Genomic DNA, 13,502 nt, shown 5'->3' with positions numbered 1-13,502 from the left:
CACTGGGCTCCAGGCTGACTGTGGAGCCTGCTTAAGATTCTCTTTCTCCCTAACCTTCTGCACCCCCCCAATCCCTCTACTTGATCTCTGTTTCTCTCAAAGAAAAAAAGAAAGGAAAGGAGTTATCATATATAAGATATTATGAAGATAAACCAACTAAAGGCAAGCTTAGATATCTGTGTGACAGAAAACAAAATGTTTTAGAGTAAGTATATATTCCATAAATATTTTGCATGGTTAGAAATGTAGGCATAACAGCAGTGACAAAATATCAACAAAATGCCTTTCATATTTTAATGGTCCAAATTCTATATTCTTTGTGTAAATAAATAAAATTTTGTCTCCGATATCATGGGAATGTCATTGCTTTTCTGTATAAACCATGAACAGTTCTCTCTCATTTTATTAGGCAGTCCTAGTTAATAATCTATCCTCACCATTAAAACCTATTATTTTTATTTAAATAGAAATACACCAATAATTTCTTCATAAAATAATATTTTTCTAAGATTAATTGCATTCTACACTAAATTAAAGCACAGATCAGCAGCACGAGTTGGTTTAGTTATTTCTGATTTTAAAGCTTTTAAGAATAGACCAGGAATTTTTGGTCTGAGTAGCCTATGACAGTGAGGGGGTGAATCTGTTCTATACTGAACACTATTCCCCTAGTACACCTTTACCAGATGCTTTAAATATATTAGAATTTGATTCTCAGAGTAATCCTAGTTGGTATCGTAAATGGGTTTTATTTTTCATATACCTTATTACACTACATCGTACTTGGTCTGAGTCAGTTTTGGTAAGAAGTAAAGATAACATCAGAAGACCTGGGTGTCAAAATTGCTCTCTGCTTATCTTAGTCTTCTCAGGCTTCCATAACACAAGATTGTAGACTGGGTGGTTTCAATAACAGATGGACATGTCTCTCTCAGTTCTGGAGGCTGAAAGTTCCAGATCAGGGTGCCAGCATGGTCAGGTTCTGGCAGGGACACTTGCCTGGCTGGTATTTTGCCACATTCTGCCTGTGTCTTCATGTGGCAGAAAGAGAGCTAGCTCTGGTCTCTCCTTTCCTTTCCTTTCCCTGTAAGGCACCAATCCCATCATTGGGGCTCCATCCTTGTGACCTCATCTAAACCTAATTAATTCCCACAAATCTTACTTGCAAATGCCATGACCTTGGCTGCTAGGGTCAGCATAACAATTAGTGAGAGGGGGAAACACAAACATCCAGCTCGGAGCAGTGGTTGTACAGAAGTTCCTTATCCTTTCAGCCTTTAGTTTCTAATACTGTAATTGATATGGCCGAACTAGATGTTCACCAGTTCTAGTATTCTTTATCCCTATTGTTAGATAAGCAAGAGCAGCAAGTCCAGATGATTTGTGAAATCTTTGTTCCAAGGGCAGACTCATGAATTTAGAAAGCTAGAATTGGGGGGGGGGGGATAAATAAATAAATAAATATGTATAAAATTTTATTATATATATTATATATAATTGCTTATATATAATTGTTTTATTATATATAATATATATTATATATACTATAGTTGTTTATATAAAATGTCTTAGAACAATGTGAAAATTTTAGGCAATCTGTCAGACACCAAAACCTAATCATTTAAAGAAAAAAAAAAGAAAAAGTCTGTTAATCAAGAATTCCTTGAACACCATATGTATACCCAGCAATGTATGGGCACCAAGAAGAATATGAAAATATACCCAGAACTTAAATTCTTTTTTTGTGTATAGGGAAGTTGGTAAAGATGCTATTTGTTACATAACATGGAATTCTTCCATGAGTGTCCCTAAGAGAATTTCATACTGCATTGAGTATTAGGAAGAGTTGGTTGTCTCCTGAGAAACAGATTTTTCCTTTTCTTTTTTGCTGCCAGACACATGGTTTATCCAGAGAAAATTAATAATATCTTATGGGAAAATATTTATATTGGCCTTATTTGAATTCTTTTGTTCTTTTAAAACATTACCATTTTTATGCAGATGAATTTTTTCTCTCTTATTTCTCTCTGTGTGTATGTTACATATATATGTAAAATTCTGTTTAAATCTACTTCTACTTTTTTACAAGATGAAATCTAAATAAACAAATAGGCACACAATCCCTATACTCAATCCCAGGGAGAATACAAAACAGTCATTGTTGAAACAACAAGTCTGTGTACTGCTATGCCTTAGGAAACATTCAGCGAAACCTCTGGTAAGAACAGGAGTGGGTTTGAAAGGCTTCACAGAGCTGTCAGTAAGCACAGAGAATGGAGTGTCTGCAAGGACAGCGGGGATACTGGTCCAAACTGAAGAGAAAGCCTGGACTGAGGAGAGTGGAACATTAAGTTTATAAGTAGAGGAGCTAAGATTATAGTAGAATGTAAATGTCAAGCAAGGGAATTTTGATTTGAAGGGACAAAAGTAGCAAAGAGCTTTCAGACTGCAAAGGTTGTCAAAAGAGAACTTGTAGCCTATTCCTAATACAGCCTCATGAAAATACTTGGACGTGAACTTCTGTTATTAAAAATGACATGGTGAATACAGGCAAAAATGAAAAGGGCTTTTTATTCTTGTTATTTATTACCCAAGTATAATTTCACCACAAGCAGGGACAGACTATATGACTTTCTTTCAGTTCATTTCTTTTATTCTTTTATCAAAGGACTTGATCCAATAGAGAGCAAGGAGCCACATGTAGTATATACAGAACTGATACCTTTCCATTAAAGAAAAAAAGGTTTCAGTAGGTTACCATAGAAACAGCCTAGCGTCCATTCCAGTTTTTAATAAAAGACCTTAGTCTTCTAATGAAAACCTACCAGATAGGTATATTCCTACTCCAACTTTCTAGCTGCTAACTCTCTAAATAGATATGGGGATGTTCTTTATATTTAAAAGAATTAAAACATGTGCATCTGTTGGGGAAATGCAGAATTTTTTTTAAGAGACACTCCTTTTGCAAAAATATAAAGTAAAATAAACCTGACAAATTCAGAAGCGCATCTTATGCTCATTACAACATCAAGGAATGATCAAAGTGGTCTTTAAAGCTCTCAGGGGCCAGTGTTCAATCCATGTCTTATATATGGCTAAGAGCAAATGCCACTTCTGTGTGGCAAAAATGGTCACATTATAATTACATCTACTAAAGAGAACTTGTCTTCATCTTGCCAGTGAAACAAGTGGCCCAAATGAGATTTATTACATGAGTCTTAGTGTGTTACAGACCAATCTAATATAAAGATATGGTCCCCAATTTTAGACTCAAGTTTTTAGAGACATGTTAAAATTGATTTCTAAGATCTCCTGTAAAGAAGAATTCCAAATAATTTAGGTCAATAATCCCCCTTTCAGAAAGTAGAATTTAACTCTGTTGCCCACCTTGCATGTGGACTCTGCTTATTGACTTGCTTTCAAACAGTAAAACGTGAAAGCTGGTAGTGGGATTATAACTTCATGGTGGAGAAACATGGCCGATAGATACTCCTTTGGGTAAGTGACCAGGGCTCTGCATCATGAGTCATGTTGGCACCCTTCACCTCTGATATGATGTGATGAGAATGGTCCTTCACCTTCATGGTCATCATCTCAAAAGCATTCTAACCACAAGATAAACATTAGACAATCCCACACAGAGCGACAGTGTAAAATACCTAACCAGTGTTCCTCAAAACTCAAAGTCATCAAAAAGATGACAGTCTGAGCATCGGTCACTGTAGGCTAAGGAGACCTGATGGTTAAATGTAATGTGGTATCAGATGAGATCCTGGAAAAATACGAACATGGGATCAGATGGACACTTTAGGGAAAAACAGTGAAATCTGAATAGTCTAGAGTTTAATTATTTAAATATTCAAGAAGCAGGTGTTAAGTGTGTGGAAGACCATGGGATTTGGGGTCTGATGACTGTATTTCAAAGACAGATTCCCATAAACTGAGTGAAGTGGGGGAATCTGTTTGATCTTTTCATGCACCCTGTTCCTCATTTGTAAAGGAGGATATACATGCTTACCTTGAAAGGTCACTAAAAAACCTTGAACATATGATATGTGGTCTATCATATCTCCATATACAATATACTTAAAATGACTTCCATCATCACAGCAGGTACTCCCCAAATGGTGTGTACTTTCTCTCCTTCCATTTGCTTGCATCATAGCATCCAAAAGCCAGACAGAACCTCTGTCCCTTTGCCTAAGCACCTGTCAGAGTAGCCTTTCACTGCCAGAGGCCACTTTGCCCACCTAGTTATTCCTGGGGAATTAATTCTACCTGAAACACACCTCAAGCCAATGGAGGGCGTATGTCATCCCAGCTTCTTCACCCTTCCATGGGACTGCTTGTTCTCTACCAGAGATCCCTAAGGTTTAAACTCCAGTTACCCACAGCATAATTAATCTGTAATGTACCCTCTGTTAGTTCTTTTTCCTTCCCTGTTCACCTACTAGTCTTTTCTGGGGTCATCAAATGGCCAGACTACTTGCACTTGAATCTTTGTTTCAGTTGCAAACTCAGTAGAGCCTGACCTTGGTTTGCAGCCATGAGGAATGTCATAAATCAAAAGGACTACTTTAAGGGGCACCTGGGTGGCTCAGTGGGTTAAAGCCTCTGCCTTTGGCTCAGGTCATGATCCCAGGGTCCTGGATTGAGTCCCGCATCAGGCTCCCTGCTTAGTGGGGAGCCTGCTTCTCCCACTGCTTGCTGCTCCCCCTGCTTAGGCTCTCTCACTCTCCCACTCTTGCTCTCTTTCTGACAAATAAATCCTTAGGGGGAAAAAAAAAAGAGGAAATTTTACCAAAATACCAGTAAAATTATATTCATAAAGGATGGCACAAAGTCTTTCACCATGAATTTGTGGCTGATAAAACACTAAAACAAATATACTAGCTTATATAGATGTCACATGAATGATATATGTTATCGCTGCTATGTCTACTTTACATTTGCAGGCATAAATCAATAAGAACCTCAAAGACCAAATATCTTGGTGCTCCATGGTACCAACCAATGAGGTAGTAATAGAGAGAAAGTAGATATTAAATTGCCTACGACTGAAAGAAATTATCCCATCCAATAATCCCTTTGACTTTCCTGACAGTCTATATGTGTGAGGGCAAATTCTTCAGAGAATAAATATTTAAGGAATGATATGATCAGAGGAAATATAGCAGAGAATACCATCAAGAGGAAGATAATCCAGAAAATCATTACAATGAGAACATGGAGAATAAAGCTCAAGGCTGTTTGGAAGAGTGGAGGAAACTTTTACAAAAATGTTGACACCCTATTAGGTGTTGGTGTCTTGAATTCAGTTTCATGAAGAGCCTATATGGTTCAGATAAGGTCTGAAACATTTAACATGCTCAAAAATATGTGTTGAATAAATAGATGGATGAACGATTGAATGAATAAATGATAGGGACATAGCACGGGAGAAGATATTCCACATGGTAAGAATAATTGTAATTTTTGTATGTATTTCCTTTTTCCTGATGGTCACTCACTGTATCAGTTCTCTGCCATTGTATAGCAAGATACTACAACTTTAGTGGCTTATGACAACACAAGATTACTAATCTCACAGTTCTCTGGGTCTAATTCAGGCACAGCATGGCTGGTTCTCTGGTTAGGATCTCACAGAATTAAAATCAAGGTGTTGGCCAGATCTGAGACCTCACTGGAGGGTCAGAGTCCGAGCTTCCTGGTTATCAGCAGATTTTAGTTTCTTGCAGTTGGAGGACTGAGCTCCAATAATTTTGTGTTATGGTGTTTGGCTTTTTGTGTTTTTTGTTTTGTTTTTCTGGCTCTCTGCCAGTTACTCCTCCCACCAGTGGGAAGCTCTTCTTAGTTCCCTTCCTATGCTGGCCCCTCTAAAACAAGACTGTATGTGTCTTCAAGGCCAGTAGGAAGATCTCACTCTTTAAGTTGGCTAATTCTAGGTCTTATGTAACATAAAGTAATCATGGAGTGACTTTCCTGTTGTGGTAGTCTCACCCACACTCAAGGGGAGGGTGTTTATGAAGGGCATGTATATTGGATAGGAAACTTTGGGCCATCTGAGAATTCTGCCACAGTCACATAAAGAACAACATCTGCACGTTCAAGTGTATCCAGTGGGATATCCAGTTGGGCTTAAATTTGCAATTTATATTCTTTAGTACTACAATAGTTAAATGTGAATAGCTGGAACATAATGTTTGTGTATTAGATATCTTGAATTGTAGACTCCCTTGAAAACCCTTCAAGACAGAGTAAAGTGGGATGCCTGGTGGCTCAGCCTTAAGTGTCTGCCTTCAGCTCATGTCATGATCTCAGGGTCTTGGGATCAAACCCCACATCAGTCTTCCTGCTCAGTGGGGAGTCCCTTCTCCCTCTCCCTCTGCCCTTCCCCCTGCTTGTACGCTCTCTCTTCCCCACCCCACGCCCCATCAAATAAATAAACAAACAGATCTTTAAAAATAAATTAATTAAATTTAAAAGATATACACAAATGATACCATGCCTGCAATACAATGTGGATAAGTAGGTGAGAGTAGTTAAAGTAATACAAGAAGAAAGTGAAAAAGGTACTAGAACTTGAGGTTGGGTAGTAGTCTTTTTCTGGGCAAAGTGGAATTAGGATAGTTCTTGTGATGAGAGCAGAACATACCCAGTCAGGGATGGAAAGATGAGGTAACTTGCCGATCACCTATTCAGAAATGTAAAGTTGTAATATACAGTTATATCAAAGTAAAAAGAGAAAGAGTTAATGCATCCTGGATGATGTTGAGGACAGGATGGGAATACTGAACATGAGATGCACACCTACATCCCATTTTTTTTTTTGAGATTTTGTTTATTTATTTGAAAGAGAGAAAGAGATCACAAGCAGGGGGGAGGCACAGAGAGAGAGGGAGAAGCAGGCGGGGCTCCATCCCAGGACCCTGAGATTATGTCCTGAGCCAAGGCAGATGCCCAACTGACTAGGCCACCCAGGCACCCCACATCCTACTTTTAGCAATAGAGTTTGAGAGCATTAAATCTGTAAAAGACCATAGATACCATTTAGACATAGAAGTAAAGATAACACAGAAGCTACTTACTCTCCTTACCTACCTACCAGACCACTGAGCTGACAGGCCAGAGGTGAAGCCTAAAATCAGTTAAGGCAGAAAAACATCCTACTTGGGAGCAGAAGTCTCTTTCCTTGGCAGCTCCATTGATGAACTCAAATCCATCTACACATTCCTCATGCTAATTTCACGATGGGATGACAAACAGAACATTCTGAAAGAAAAATCACATTGCTGAAGGTCTAATTTTTGTTGTTAAATAATTTTTCTTATTATTTCAATACAAATTTACCTGGGCCATTTTTACAGAATGAGGGGGAAAGAAAACTATTAGAATGTATGTGAGAGCTTTTAAAAATAATTTATCCTTCTGGATTCTTGTTAACAGAGTTCTCAAATTGACTGCACTTCAGTTACCTAGAGCGATCTGCTAGAGGGCCCAAAGTTCCAAAGTAACAAAGTGATGGGATGTAAGAGGCAGTGTAGTCAAGTGAAAGAAAAATAACCAGTGAGCTTGGGATCCGGAGAAACTTCTGTCACTAAGTGGCTCTGGCCAAGTATGTGAATCCTGTAACTCCATTGGCTTAAGGTTCTTCAAAGAGAAAGCAAAGCAGCTGACATATAGTGACACAGCCCCTTCAAACTGTGAACTTTTACAGTAAATTGGAAGAACTCAACAGAAGTGCTTTATAAATTCATAACTAAATCTAGAAAAATCACCACCTCTATAATAAAGCTGAATCAAATGCACTTATGAGACTTTTAAACACACATAGGATATATATGAGCGTAATGTAAATATATGAAAATTAGTGTTTGTATTGCAAAGTATTTCTTCTTCCTGTTAAGATGGAGGAACCCTATAGCAATGCAGAGCCAGCAGAGGGCGTTTGGTTCCTGTGCCTCTTCACAGAACAAGTGAACCAGCTCTGCGTCTTGTTTTGCTTTGACCGTTTTGCCAGCAGCTGCTTATGCTACAAATCTGAGCAAAATTTGCTTGCAGTTTTTCAAATTTCAGATTTTTCAAAGGGGTGAACATAAATGCCTTTGAACATACTCCCCAAAGTGAAAAATCCAGAACAAACCACATGCATATGTAAAGTAATGAAAATGCGTCCTTCTCTAAAAAAAATGTTAATATTATAAAGAACTGAGAGTGAAATTGGCTGTCACCTTTTATATGTTAGGAATTTCTTGTAAACTCATTTGAGTACATCAGTTCAGAAACAGAAATTAATCTGGTCCCTATAAAGTCTACAATAAAAGCAGGTAATTCAGGGCTCCTGGGTGGCTCAGTGGGTTAAAGCTTCTGCCTTTGGCTCAGGTCATGATCTCAGGGTCCTGGAATCGAGCCCCGTATCAGGCTCTCTGCTCAGCTGGAGCCTGCTTCCCCCTCTCTCTTTCTCGTCCTGCCTCTCTGCCTGCTTGTGATCTCTGTCAAATAAATAAATAAATAAATAAATAAACTCTTTAAAAAAAAAAAAAAGGCAGGTAATTCACCTCATCAAAGTCAAGAACCACCTTATGAAGATACATTTCAATAGAAAAATGATTGTAAAAATGATTGATGCTTTCGGAGATCATAACTGAATGTTAAAATTTCAGCCCAGACAGCAAGATAAAATAGATGTGAAATCTAAAATCAGACTTCCCTGTGCAGAATTTGCAGACACTTTGGAAACTGCTTCCAAGACTCTTAGACCCTTCAGCCATCATACGGAATCAAAGGAGGCGTGTAAGTTCCTTAGGACACCATAACAAACTCGCACAAACCGTGTGGCGTGAGCAATAGAAGTTCATTGTGTCTCAGTACTTGAGGCTTCAGTCAGAAATCACAGTGTCAGGAGAGGCCTATTTCTTCCAAAACCTGTAAGGGAGAAACATTTGTTGCTGCTTTTAACTTGTGGTGTTTACCTGCATCCCCATGGCCTGTGATGATGCATTGCTCCGATGGAGGCATTTTTTTTCTGTGAATGTCTCCATCTCCATGTTCTCCTAAGGACACCAGCCATTTCGGGCTAAGCCTCCACTCTCTCCAGTATGATCTCCTCATCACTTACCTAATCCCATCTGCAATGACCTTACTTCCAAATACATTCAGATTCTGAGGTGCTTAGAGGTGAAGGACTTCAGCATTTCTTTTGGGGGGCACAATTCAATCCATAACAGGAGGTATCACAAAATGGAGAGGATTCGGGTTCTCTGAAAAGAGCAGTTGCCCTCCCTCTAGAGAAGAGGGGGTGGGATCCTAGTTTCCAGGGACAAACCTTACTGAGGAGGACTCCAGGCAGGAGCACCTTCCTGGCTGTGCAACCCATGCCCTCAAGCAGAGCCTTACAATTGGAAAGCCTTAATAATTTTTGAACAGTAAATCCTGCATTTGCATTTGGCACTAGGCCCTGCAGATTACACAGAACACCATTTTAAGTGCTTGTTTGCTGTGTGCTTGGTGCTCTTGGGGAATGTGGCAGGCTGTGACTTGACTCACACATTATAAAGTTGGCCTGTGACAACCAAGTGACTCCACCGCCTGAGTCAGCTTGCCTCCCCAAGTTGCTCAAGTCGTAAGAAGTGGCCCACTTACAAAACACGCATTGTCATCTTCTTAGCACACAGTGAGAGGTGCTTAGCAATGAGAATCTCCCAAGAACCATAAATGCTCCCAGAAGAAGGAGCTTGAAATCTCTGCCATGCCAGAGATCAGGAAGGAGTTATCAAGAGATAGTTTAGGTAAGACCTCTTACAGAGGCTTTTATGACCCTGGGGGAATCAAAACCCAGTTAGCAGCCTGGGGGAATATGGGAGTAGGCAAGACAGATAAAAAAGAAAAGAAGTTCTCAAGATGGTAAAATAGAGAAGTTGATGAAGCCCTATCCCACTGCAGGCTTCCAGCCTATAGCACATCCAATTTCAAGCAAAGGAGAAGATTTGGAATTACATTCCATTCAGAATTTCAATTAATAATGTTAAACAGACCATTCTAATTTCTGAACTGAATTCCTAGGGGTCCTGGACAAGTAACCAAAAAAACCTATAGTTTCCATCTAGGAGTAGGGAAAGACGCATTATTTTCTTCAATGTAAGGGTGTTAGGGGCTGAGTTGTGTCCCCCTCCCCATTCGTATGTTGAAGTTCTAATCCCAGTATCTGAGAATGTGACATTTGGAGATACGGGAGCCTTAACGATGTGACTGAGATAATTAAAGTGGTCCCTAACCTAATATGGATGTTATTTTTATAAGAAGAAGTGATCAGGACACAGGCATCAAAGACAGACCGTGGAGGACACAGGGAAAAAATGGTCATCCACAAGCAAAAGAGAGAGGTCCACAGGAGAAACCAATTGCACTGATAACCTGATCTAGAACTTGTGACCTCCAGTACTCTGAGGAGATTAAAAGCCATCTAGTCCAAGGTACTTTGTTCTGGCAGCCATAGCAAACTAATGTAATAGGAGACAATAAAAACTGCATTGTTATAGTCATCAGAGTAGTTTTGGAGGGGCCCACAAAAATGGAACAAAGGATCTATCATTTCTTATAAGATAGCTGAACCTAGAACAATTGAGTAAAATTGGCCTCTGTGGTGGTTGTTTCTAGAGCAAGCGTGACCAGCAGACTACACAAGATGTGTAGTGCTAGATGGCTCGTAATTTTATGTGTTAGAACAAATGTGAAGATTAGTGCAAAACGGAATACTCAAAGCACCATAAATTACTGCATTGTATAGTTCATGTAAAAAGCTCTGCTTACTAAACTTTGCAATATGAAGTTGGTACACATAGGAATATAAATGTAATTGTACAATGGAACAACAGGGCAAACTTATTTAATATAATATTTATGAACTGTGTCACACGCGGTTTCTAACACATATAGGTGATCAGTTAATGTTAACTTTCTCCATATTCCTCTTTTATAATGTATGGAAGGACACTGAGATTGATTATTTTACTCTGCTTCTAGTCCCCTTCGTTTAAAGTGATGAGACTTTGATTTAATGCATTGTTACTAGAATCATCCTGGCATTGAAGCAACTGAAATACATGCTAAATCTAGTATTTGTGTAACTCACTTCTGGTTTTCGTGAGAATCAGTATTGATAACCAGTGATAAAATTTGAGTGGTAACTAGAAAGGGGGGGAATAGTGTCCAATTTTTGTAAAAGAATGTACAAGTAGACTTCACTAATGAGGGACTCGATCTTGTAAAGCCCATGTGTGATGATTAAGTTAATGTGCTTCATACGCGTTCAGAATTGAAAATCTTACCTTATAATCAGGTATAAGTCTTTTAACTGCAACAGGAGAGCAGGTCAGGCAGATACTCTGCCAGGAACTACACGTACCAAACTGAGCTGTGGGGTACTGACACAGGCAACGGCTGTAGGGAGTCCTCACTTCCTGGAGAATCTAAAATGAGATGTGAGGTTGTCCCCAAAGTCGTAAGAAACTCAGTAGAGGCTGACTATATATGCTGCAAGGGTCAGGACAGTCTATCATTGGTATGAGAGCCCCTCCTCAAGACTGTGTGCCTAGGGATCGGCACACAGAGGCAAGAGCCGAGCCTGGTGGGCTCCTGTTCTAAAATTCTTTGGGAAGTGGACATACTATCAAGGCAGGAGTCCATATACAAGGCCACATCCTGGGAGCACCTCTAAGCCTGGGGTAATAACACTAGCTGTCAGCCACTGTTATCTGCGTACCTAGATCTCTACAAAGTACTTTGCATGTAAAATTTTCATCTGTCCCAAAGTGAGTTCCATGAACCTCCTGCTGTAGAAGATATAAAAAGCATGAAGATGACAATTATGGGTAAAAAGATAATAGATATAAAGGGTAAATAATTGAGATCAAGCCTAATAATTTCCAGGTAAAAATCAAGAAAGACGTATGTATACTGATGCACTTTTTATTCTTATACAGAATATAAACAATCTTAGGAACACCTCGGCATAAAAATGAGATTCTCAGGTATGAAAAATAAATTAAGCCTGTTAATTATTCATTAGGATTTGTTAACCAATTAATTAATGCCAGAAAACAATGAAAGCATTATATACAGATTTTTGTTAAAGATTTTATTTATTTAAAAAAAAAAAAAAGATTTTATTTATTTATTTGAAGAGAGAGAGAGTGAGAGCACAAGCTGGGAGACAGAGACAGAGAGGGAGAAGCAGGCTCCCTGCTGAGCAGGGAGCCCAACACAGGGCTTAATCCCAGGACCCCGGGATCATGACCTGAGCCAAAGATAACCGCTTAACCAGCTGAGCTACTCAGCCATCCCTATACAGATTTTTTTAAAGAAAAATTATTTGTGAGCCAAGTACTTTTTTTAAAGTGCAAAGGCCAAAGAAAGATAACTTCAGATAATATATATAAGGTCAGAAAATATTCTGCAAATATATCTTTCTTGAATATAAATCACTTAAAATAGCTACTGATTGACCATAAATGAATTACAGTTAGGAATTAAGGAGCAAAGAATGTGGTTGACTTCTCTCAACAGGTAAAGTCTCCAAACTATTGTAAGAGATCTGAGGAGAAATCATTGTTCAGGCCATAATTATACAAAATTAGTGGCAAATGTGTACAAAATTAGTGACAAATATGGATACTTTGGTGTTTCCATTTACATTGGCATCTGTATACAACTAAAAGTATAATTTCTTTTTTTTTTGCAGTATTTTTTTTTTAATTTTACTTATTTATTTGACAGAGAGATCACAAGTAGGCAGAGAGGCAGGCAGAGAGAGAGGGGGAAGCAAGCTCCCCGCTGAGCAGAGAGCCCGATGTGGGGCTCGATCCCAGGACCCTGAGATCATGACCTGAGCCGAAGGCAGAGGCTTAACCCACTGAGCCACCCAGGCGCCCCTAAAATTATAATTTCTATGTGGAAAATTACACTTCACATTAAAGCAAAAGATTAAAGAAATTTCTCTAGAAATTTCCCTCCTTCAAATTAAGGTTTATTACTAGATTCATTTACTTAAATATGTTTATATGAAATTAAATATTGTATTAATGAAGACCATGTTTGGAAAGGATATAGTACTAATTATCTGATAGGTGTTTCTTTTATTCTCTTAATTTAATCATAATTTCCATTAAAAGTGCGAATATTAAGGGCACCTGGGTGGCTCAGTGAGTGAAAGCCTCTGCCTTCAGCTCAGGTCATGATCTCAGGGGCCTGGGATGGAGCCCTGCATCAGGCTGTCTGCTCAGCAGGGAGCCTGCCTCCCCCGCCCCATTCTCTCTGCCTACTTGTTATCTCTGTCAAATAAATAAATAAAATCTTTATTAAAAAGTACTCAAGTTTTTCTCAAGTTTTTACATCTTTGTGAAGAATTTCTTTTGCATTTTTCTCCTACCACCTATGATTTTCAGGGAAGCCCTTAGTTAGTTCTGGAGAGGCAACCCTTTCAAGACTAACTCATTCAGCTTACA

At 38.8% G+C, this 13,502-nt stretch overlaps 1 protein-coding gene across 2 annotated transcripts in view; it reads left to right on the top strand.

Annotated features, from left to right (window-relative positions):
* The window catches only part of GALNT13 (polypeptide N-acetylgalactosaminyltransferase 13), a 540,912-nt gene that overhangs the window by 509,994 nt on the left and 17,416 nt on the right, over window positions 1-13,502 (top strand). The gene's annotated exons all lie outside the window — the stretch shown is intronic.

The sequence above is a fragment of the Mustela lutreola genome, chromosome 3 (assembly GCF_030435805.1).
Source record: "Mustela lutreola isolate mMusLut2 chromosome 3, mMusLut2.pri, whole genome shotgun sequence".
Classification (NCBI taxonomy): domain Eukaryota; kingdom Metazoa; phylum Chordata; class Mammalia; order Carnivora; family Mustelidae; genus Mustela; species Mustela lutreola.
This window is presented reverse-complemented; position numbering and strand designations above follow the sequence as displayed.